The sequence below is a fragment of the Lactuca serriola genome, chromosome 9 (assembly GCF_051521515.1).
Source record: "Lactuca serriola cultivar US96UC23 chromosome 9, Lser_US96UC23_V15, whole genome shotgun sequence".
NCBI lineage: Eukaryota > Viridiplantae > Streptophyta > Magnoliopsida > Asterales > Asteraceae > Lactuca > Lactuca serriola.
The window spans coordinates 135,860,092-135,871,107 of NC_136416.1; positions in this window are offsets into that span (position 1 = coordinate 135,860,092).

Here is an 11,016-nt window from a genome sequence, read left to right on the forward strand (position 1 = left end):
AAATAATGCGTTTAACAATACTGAAAATCGTCATTGTAACTAAACCAAATCAATTCACGTTTGCAATAAACAATATTTCTGGAAAAATATCAAATTGTGTGTAAAAAAAATATGACCATCTCTTATTTACAAAAAAAAATCATTTCTTCGACAATGGTATAGATATTTGGTAAAATGTGTTCTCGGTACCATCTTGACCATCTTGATCAGTATCCAAAGTAATGTGTGATAATTAGGAGAATATCACCGTTATTTGGGTGTTTTTTTCAAATATGTATAGAAAATGAGGATACAATAGAACTCTACTTGGGTCTAATTACAAAGTATGAAAAGTAGTATGGACTAATATTGATATATGTAATGTATCTTAGAAAGTGTTTGAAAACCAATAGTCATCAATAGACTTTTGGAGAAAATGACTAACATAATTCACTATGAAAGAGAGATATGGGCAAGTAATGGTTATGTAATTCAATGCCCCTACAAGAGATCAATATAGTGTTGGTTCATGAAAGGGTTGTACCTTCCTAATGTGAAGTTAAGCACCATTTGCCCAAGTAATACCAAGACACTTTCAGCCCATCAAGAATGTTCTTGGCATATAGTATTTAGTTTGGCCTAGATTATTTTTGTTAGTTTATGGTGCGAGTGACCTTTAGCTCGGGAAAATAACTCAAGCGACTCAATTTCTTAATTGAGAATTCCTTGTCTATATATTAAATGAAAGTACAAATTAAGGTGGGGCCATTGCAAATGCAAATAATGTTATCAATGCAAGTCAAAAAGTAGAGAATAGTAGTACCACGTTCTAAAACAAACATATATAGAACCATCAAACTTGATTGAAATGAAACCGAGTAGTGTAAGATAGGCATTGAGTATGGTGCACCAGGCACGTGGTGTGTGCTTAAGATTGTTTAAGGCCAAATAGAGGAAGGAAACATGATCAAGAACACATGGTTCATATAGCTAAGTTGTTGTTCTAATAAGAACGATTGATCCAAATGCCCATTTGAGAAGACATTTTTAACATCAAGATGGTGAAGAAGCATATTGTGTTAGATTTTCAAAGCGAGAACACTCTTAGTAGTATTATATGAGACAACATGGCTAAATGTATAGTTATAACTAAAACATACATGGTTTTACGGTTCTTGAAGTGCATGAAATGTGATGTCTTGTAGACAATGCAATATAGGATATACGCCTGGAAAATGGGTCGTATGTTTGAAATATAGGTTTGTCTGCAATATATACTAGATACTTATGTAATATGGGTGGTATGTCTCTAATATGGTTTATCTATGGTTGTAATATAGTATATCTATAATATTGGCTAGCTATATATAAACTAGCATTCAAAATGATGATTATACAAAGAAACAATTTGTAAACAAACTAAACGAACATGAAGAATATGTTGTCAGGTTTGTTTGTGTAGGTTTAACCAAACACGAACACCCAAACAAACAAATTTTTTTTGTTTATTTGTTCATTAAATAATGAACATAAACAAAAAAAAATAAACAAACAAACAAACATAAACGATCATTAACTAACGAAAATTAACATTAATTGACGAACAAAAACAAGAATATATGAACATAAAAAAGCAAACATCAGATATGAATGCGAAAGGTAGCCTTCTAAGTTCTAAATCGGGTTCAGGTCGTGATAACGAAAGTGTAACATTCCAAAATTTCTGACTAAAAATTTCATTTTAAATAAGTCAAAACCATTTATTCTTTATCCTAAAAGACGATTATAATAAAAGTATTCTCAAAACATCATAGTAAAATCGTAAATAGTCAATGCATAATAAATCTCTAGGGGATGTCGTATGATCAAGTCATCCTTTCCTTTTGAAACAAGAAGTACCTGAAAACATTTTAAACATAAACCGTAAGCATGAAGCTTAGTGAGTTCCCCTCCAGGAATCCATCGGGCCCCACCCGATACAGGTCTGCAGTCATATGTGGTAGGTCCCACCTAACACATTCATCAAGTCCCGCCCGACGTCGAGTGGTATACATACAAATACATGCAAGAGTCACAAACACAACTAGCAACTTATACCATAACAATGGGTCGGCATTGGTGCCTTTGACCCGTACATACTATGAGAAGACTCACATTAACTACTCAATAGAAGCCCAATAGCTACCTCAGCATCACAACAACGAACCCAAACTTCCTAAAACCAAACTGAGACCAGTCAATAGTCAAATACTTAATTCTACCTAAGTTTTATAAAAACTCAAACTGAGTACGCTCAGCGTACTCGGTCACTACGCTCAGCATAATGCATCCCTTCCTGATTACAAGGCTCCAGACTGGTACACTCAATGTACTACCAGGTACACCTAGAGTAATCGATCGGTTCTATTTTCCTTCATTAGGTTCTTATTCCATTAAAATCTCACGTCTAAAGCTTAAATCCAGCTACATTGTATATCGTTATTTTGAATGAAAACCCTTTGTATGAAAACCCTGGCTACCACCAGTAATGTATAGATCTTCTGTTTGAAAACCTTGGTTGCCACCAGTATAAATAATAGTTTCATTACTTAAAACAAAACCATGTATTGTATCCCTAGAATCCTCCAGTGTAATGTATAGTAGTTCTATTAATTAAAATAAAACTAGATGAAGAATGAAATCCTGTAAACAAAGGTTAGTTTATACTATTACGAGTCATATAACCATACTTGATATGACTGATGACCTCTGCGACGTTCTTCAGGCGTCAAACGGTATGATATCTGTCACCGCAGGCATGCCTGCCTAACTGTAGCTAGCAGTTTAGGTGTGAGATTGTCAGTCCCGAATAAATCTATTCACAAATCTCACTCCCTCCCTCCAGGAGACTCTAGTTACACTAAATGATAGGATTTAACCTGTACCCCGAAAAGTACAATTGAAGAGTTGTCTCCTGTATTAACTAGTTTACGTGTAGTTCTGTATTGTTCTCTTGTATTTGAATCAGTTTGTATACTTTGTAGAGTAATAATAATTATACTTAAATAATTATTTAGTGTTATACTCTTGAAATCCGAAAGTAGTAATGTATATCATAAACTAAGTATGTTATAGTTTTATGCCTGTAAATGTAAAACCGTGTATTAAAATCCCAAACTATACCTATTATAGTTTGTATGTATCTTATGTACTTGGTTTGTGTATTGATCTAAAAACTATGCAATTATGTTTGTAACTTGAAAACGTACCTTATACTCAACATGTTACAAAAGGGATAAAATATCTAAATATTTTATTAAAATGTGGAAACTGTATGGTTGTATCAATTGTATCAGTTTTAAGCGTGTTGAAATATTTTTGTATAAATTCACAAAATCATTTGTGTTTGGCTTGTATCCCCCCCTAAAAACGTTAAAATAGTAAAAGAATAGGGGTATGAACTCACTGTTAGTTTTGTGAAAGTGCCAGACGACGAAACTGGGAATGAAGACCCTCGGGTTGATGTACGCGGCATTTAACGGGATCCTAATAACAATTAAATACATATCTGCATTTTATTAGCGAACCCATTATATATAGTGTTGGAAAAACACTTGGTTTTAGGTAAAGAATGTTACCGAGACTCGATCAAAGTGGAAAAGTGGGTTTGCAGCCAAGATTCACGGTGTAGAGCTCATTACAGTCGTGAAGGGATTACGGTCGTGAACTGTTCTCGGCCGTGAACTGTTTACTGCCTTTATAGGGTTTACGGCCTTTGAAGGTTTGAAGGGTTCACAGCCTGTTCTTGATGAAATATGAAGATTTGAAGGGTTCACGACCGTGAACTCAAGAACAGAAATGCTTGATTTGATGAAAAACGGGTGTTTTGATGCTCCAAAACGAGTTCCAAGGCGGATAGAGTGATAGATGAAGAGAAATCTTGTGTTTTCGGGTGACGATTTTTAGAGAAAGAAAGGGTGTTGACGGCCATAAAAGTATAAATGAGGGTAGCATACACACACACACACACACATATATATATATATATATATATATATATATATATATATATATATTTGGTGGTGGGGTCCACCAACTGTGAACGGGTTTACGGCCGTGATCGGGTTCATGGCTGTGAACACCAGTCAAGCCGGAAATTGCTGATTTTCAAAGAAAACTTGGGTTCTCATGCGATTTTGGTTCCAACTCTTATATAAAAGTAAATTATATAACTTAAATGAATTTCCAAACCATAAGAATTTGACGGAAGTAAATAAAAATTCATAATTTATTTAATGGAATCGACTAACATTAACAGAAAAAGTTTCGGGTTGTCACAAAGGGGGTCATCAGGTTTCAAAAGAGGGGCAAGCTATGACCCCGATATATAGGCTCGTTCAGGATTACGGACTGGGTGGGCAAGGTGGCATATCACTTGGAATTGCCGAATGAGCTTAGCTAGATTCACAACACCTTCCATGTGTCACAACTTCAGAAGTATGTCACTGTGACAACCCGAAATTTTCCATTATGTTCAGTCTAACACTTCATTGAAATTCAAACTCATTCCTACTACCATTTAGCCCAATTTGGAGCCTGTTTGAGTGTTCTGAGCCTTGTACACTTAAGGGATAAGTGTCGGGGTTTATCTGTTGAATCTATAGCACAAAGAGCGAGCCTTAAACAACTTGTCAAGGAGTTCACGGCCACCTCAATGGATTTTACGGCCGTAAACTCCATAAGGGACGTAAACTCCACCCTATATGTTGATATTTTGGCCATTTGTTCCATTCTTTCACTTCCTTGGCTGAAATCCTCTCAAGTACCATCCCGATCCTCGTCCCCGATCTTTAAAAATCGTAAGCTTCTTATCCTAACTAGTTGATATCTTACATGAACTAGTGATCTTACATGATTTCATCTGTGAAATCATTCCATTTTGTAGATATTCAAGTTTCACCAAGAACACACACTAGTGTTCTTGGCCAAAACCGACAATTCAAGCTCCTAGATCGTAAGTACTCTTGTTCTAACTCATTGTACACTAGTTTTAACATGTTTAGGCCTTAGAAAACACCAAGAAACACTTGATCATAGGTGTTTACGGCCAAGGGATGTTCTTGGGCCGTAAACCCTTCTAAGTGAGGTTAAATGCACCCTAGTCCCTTACCAAGCCTTGGAACTTAGTATAGGACCTTACACCATTGAACTAGGGACTTCAAGAAACAAAATGGTACTTCACACCATGAGTTTATAGCCGTAAACTCATGGGGAAGTGGTCCCCAGGCCGCAAACTCAATATAAGGTCATTCTTGGATATTAAAACCACCTAGCCTCTTGTTTAAGCCTTTGAACACTTAACCACTTAAGACACCTTGCCTTTAAGCCTCAAATGGAGACCCATTAGAGAGTTTATGGCCAGGAGTAAACTCCCCTAGGCCGTAAACTCTAATAAGTATGGTCTATGGACCATAAACTCACATAGGAAGCCTTATACTCCTTTGTGCAACCCAATAGCCTCCTAACACTTTGACCAAAGTGTTTTCCACGCATTAGGATGTTTATACTTGTCTAATTAGTTTTATAATCACTAATTGTATATATACATATGTCTTTATATTTTATTAGGATCAGTGTGTGTGTTTAAGTCTTCACTTGACATCGAGCACTTGTCTGACACTTCCATCCAATCCACTCACTGCAGGTGAGTTCATACCCCTTAATTAACCTTTAAATGTTTCTAAATGTTTATAAATGATTTTAGGGGGGGGGGGGAATACAAGTTGAATCATGCTATTTAGTACATCAACCACATGTGATTAATAACTAGCATACAAATGGATTTACTACACTTTAGCTATTTTACCAAACAGATTACTTCAAATGGCTTTCTCAAATGTTTTTACATGTTTAAAACTCTTTATCAAATTGTCTTACATACTATATGTTTCCTTTGAAACTTTATTGCAATTGTGTATCAAATAAAGGTTTCCTTATATTTAAAATTGTGCTTATCAATCAAACTGCTTTCAAATTGTTTTACAAACTGACATCAAGTCATCATTTCTTAGTTATTAAACTCTTCAAAGGTTTTACAAAACTCTTTTATACTTTTATATTGTCAAATTCATGCCTATATATGTATAGTTATATAAGAAATGTTTAAAGGACTTAGGACGGCTAGCTCGCTTTATTTCCTTTTCCTCGTTGGGATGTGGCCTTAGGGCATCGGTTATTCATCCGAATGTCGTCTAAATATTAGTTATATATCATGTATACATATATAGACATAAAAGTTCCATTAGTCAGTTCAGCAGCTTTAGGTAGCAAAGGCATACTTCGGTTATACACGTACATTACTAGTAGCTATTATAGGTACAGTTAGGAGATACTACTTACTATACCAAGTACAGGGAATCACACAAGAGTCAGTTCATTCATGAGTCTATACTAATACAATATTTACTATATGAAGAGATACAATTACAGAAATACAATTACAAGAATACTAATACATTACATACTACATGAAGAGATACAATACTCAATAACAGTTAATACATAATAAGGTGTTATAGCATGGAACAAGTACAGGATCTAACTATACCAATGAATCACTAACGCATTGATCTAAACAAAAGGTGATAGATATATTGGGTATACATGATCATATAATCATAATGTGGATGTTCACAGCTTGCAATCATCGCAGGGGTCGCGTTTGGTTCCTAGAATCTTTTGACAGGGAGAGCGTTTAGTATGGGATCTAGCCATCACATTATACCTTAATACTCGTTTTAAGGCAATTAGTATAATAGTAGTCACTTATTACAAATACTACAGTACTTACACATTACATACAACAAATACAAAAGGATTCAATTCCAGTTATTATATTATTTTCCTTATTACCTTTACCTTGTATCACATTCACATAATCGATGAGGTAGATTAGATTTGAATAATAATAGTTGTATAAGGGAAAAACCTTCACTTATGTAGAGGTTCATACTTTCAAAATAGTCGGGTCTTGGTAGAAGGCTACTTTCAAAACAGTCGGGTATTGGTAGAAGGCTACTTTCAAAACAGTCGGGTCTTGGTAGAAGGCTACTTTCAAAACAGTCAGGTCTTGGTAAAAGGCTTCTTTCAAAATAGTCGGGTCTTGGTAGAAGACTACTTTCAAAATAGTTAGGTCTTGGTAGAAGGCTTCTTTCAAAACAGTCGGGTCTTGGTAGAAGATTACTTTTTATACTAGTAGGAAATATGAGATTTTCTAGGGTTTTCAAACACAATTACTAACAAACACTTTCATACTGATACAAACTTTCCTTCATACAATTACATGTCTTTTCTTTACAGTTTTACAAATCAAAGACACATAAATACTTATGAATTCACCAGCTTTATTGTTGATAGTCGCTTTCAAAATAACTTGTATTCTCAGGTCACAAATAGACAGGTACGACGACTAGGTTTTGTGAAGACGGAGCAGTCAAGACTCGTCTTTTATTTTGATTATTCATTACGTTGTTTTATACTACATGAAGAACACACTTGTAATTGAAATTATACTATTAATACAATGGATGATGTTGTTGCTTGTTTACTACTTTTCATTGTTGTGATACTTTACATGACATCCTCCGCCCCAGAACGTTTCCGACGTTCTTGATTTTGGGGTGTGACAGTCACTGACGAGTCCGCAGTTGTTTCATTAGACGACATTCAGGTGGATGAGAGCCTGAACTACATTGAGAGGCCGGTTGCAATCTTGAATAGGAAAACCAAGGTTCTTCAGAACAAGGAAGTGAAGCTGGTGAAGGTGCAATAGAAGCACCGCAGGGGCTCCGAATGGACATGGGAGCCGGAGGTTGAGATTCAAGACCACTACCCGGATTTGTTTGGATCAGCAGACTTCGAGGATGAAGTCTAGTTTAAGTGGGGGAGATTTGTAACACCTGTTCCAGGTATTACTTAAATGATCTAGTTTTTAGGGTTTTGTGTATGTACTTGACGAGTTGGGAGTCCAACTCGTCGAGTAGAGATATTTTATGGACGCGAGATCGGGACCTACTTGACGATTCGGAAGGCCCGACTCGACGAGTAGAAGATGTAAAGAGAAAACCTAATTTTTAGGGTTTTCACCCTATTTAAAGAACATAACTTGCCTCTTGTGGCCTCCCTTATCATCCTTTCAGCCAGATAAAACCCTAGATCGACTTTGCACCCTCTTGACTGAGAGAAAGAGCCTTTATGAGCAATTTTGGGGTATTTGTGAAGGAGTTTAGAGCTTGAAGAAAAAGGATATAAGAGAGGAACATTTGATCCAACATCTACTACACATTGGGCATCATCCTAAGGTATAAATTTGTGACCTTGATCTCTAGTTGCTTAGATCTCTTTTCTTGGAAGTAAATGGCCATTCTTGGTGCAAAATGGAGTCAAACTCAGATCTAGACTTATCACAAGGATATGGTTCCAGATCTGGACCTCTTTAGGTCCCCAATAGCATAAAGTTGTTCCCTTTATGCAGTTTAACCTCTTTCCATGCACAAGAACCTTGTAAGAAGCCTAGTTTTGAAGATATAGCCTTAGAGGACCTTGCATGCACGTAAAGTTTGCAACTTTACGTGATATCTGCACTAGGAGAGGTTGGATTTGAAGTTTGGGACCTTAGATCTCACTGAAAAGGGCTGAACTTGAAGAAGACTGAAGGAACTCGTCGAGTCCCTTGGTTGACTCGACGAGTTGAGTAGGGTTTACTCATTTTTGGTTTCAGGAGTTTTCGGTTATCATGAGTTTTCGGGTTCACGACTTTTCGATTGTCATGATTTGTCAGTCTCATGAGTTTTCGGAGGGACTCGATGAGTTACACAGGTGACTCGACGAGTGGACGACCTACTCGATAGGAACTCAACGATTCATTAGATGCACTCGACGAGTTAAGGTCAACATGGACTGTTGACCTTGACTTTAACCAGGGTTGACTTTGAGGGTAATTTTGGGATGATGACAAGTTAATCACATGATGGTTATAGGCAGTTGAGGAGGAGCAGCACATGGGGAGATACTTGACTTTAGCTTATCAGTTCAGAATTCAAGAGGTAAGTCTTCTCACCATACCAATGGGTCTAACGCACCAAGGCTGTCCCATTTTATGATATGTGGTACACTAGCTGTAGTAGAGATATGTGGTATGATAGTTAGCCTTATGCTAAGTGGTATGCTAGTGTTAATGTGATATTTGCATGGAAGACCCCGGGGGGAGCCCGTGGCAGTTGGATATAAGACCATGTGGGGGAGCCCATGGCATTCCTAGGTAAAGACCATGTGGGGGAGCACATGACATGATGGTATATGACCTTGGGGGAGCCCACGACATCCTTATATGTTTATGTATGTGTTCTATAGTATGATAGATACTTCTGTGATATATGATATGCTAGTTGCTTATGTACGTTATTTCATGGAAGACCTTGGGGGGACTGTGGAAGTTGGATATAAGACCATGTGGGGGAGCCCATGGCATTCCTAGGTAAAGACCATGGGGGAGCCCATGTCATGAAGGTATAAAACCCTAGGGGAGCCCACGACATCCTTATATGTTCATATGCATGTCTTATGTGGTCTATGTAGCTTGTATAGCTAATATGATATGTGTAATGTGGATTGTGTGTGGGGTATGCTCTGGGGGACTCACTAAGCATTAGCTTACAATTTTTGGATTTGTTTCAGGTACAACTGAGCCCAAGGGCAAGGGCAAGGGTTGATGGCGCAGTGTGCACTCTCTCACAGGCGTTTTATGGGACACTCTGATGCTTTGAAATAAAAGTTGTAATTGTTATGAGTTTTGAAAACAATTATATTTGAATTTCGTGATTTATGGAAATGTGTTTGTTTAATAAAAAATGAAAATTTTCTTTTGAAAATTGGGTCGTTACATCAAAAATGCTAAGATCGACCATCCTTAGCTTCTGGAGTAGCTCATACTCTCAAGCATGACTTTAAGGACCATAAAAATCATAAAAAAAAGCCCTAACTAGATCTATAAAAATGAACCATCAAGTTAAGAGCTTTATACCTCCAAAAGCTTTCCAAGCTGATGATGATTTTGGATCCACAAGCTTTAACCACACCAACGCAACTTCCAATAGTTCTTCTTCCTTCAAGATCACCAAAAACACCTTCAACTGTCACTTCCAAGCTCAAAAAACTCAAATGGCAATTAGGGTTTCGTTCTCAGGGTTTAGAGAGGTGGAGGCTGGTCATAAGAACGTACAAGGGCAACTTAAGGTGTTTAAATAGGGTCCGAACCCTAAAACTTAGGGTTTGTCCTAGACGTCCGTACACCCAGCATACGCTACATACGCCAAGCATACGTGGTTATCCTCCGCGATCAAGCTTGAGCCTTGTATGCACAGAGTACTCCATATACGTCCAACGTACTCAGCTTAGCACAAAACCCCCACAACTGCAAACAGTCATAACTTCTTCATTCCAACTTCGATTTCGACGTTCTTTATATCCACGGAAAGGTAATGAGAAGCTCTACAATCTTATCAACTCTCTTTTGCCTTAAAACCTTCTGAAATTAAATCTGAAATTTATAAAAGCCTACACCATAACTTTACCGTTATACCCTTGGGATCCAAGGCAGAAACTGAACACTCAGTACCCGCAAACTACATTATTAACCACCAAATAGGTCTAAACCTCTCATTCCTAAGGTCCGAAGCCTTATGATGCTTGATCCTTGGGTCACGAGCCCAGATTATGAAACGACCCGAAATAGGGTGTTACATGGTGTCATGGTATGCTAGATTGGTAGGGTATTTCCAGTTGATTGTATGATATTGTTAGGTTTCATGTGTGACTAGGGTAATGATAGTATTGAAGAATTGTTGAGTAGATACCCTAGGGGTTCTATATAGTTTAAGTCGGATCGCATGAGAACTCTTGGTCTAGGCTTTCTTTTTTTGTTACTTGTTTGGTTGTGGCTTTAAAGTAGCATCATCTGTTCGACTGTCTATCTGACTCTTGACTACATATGAATATGTG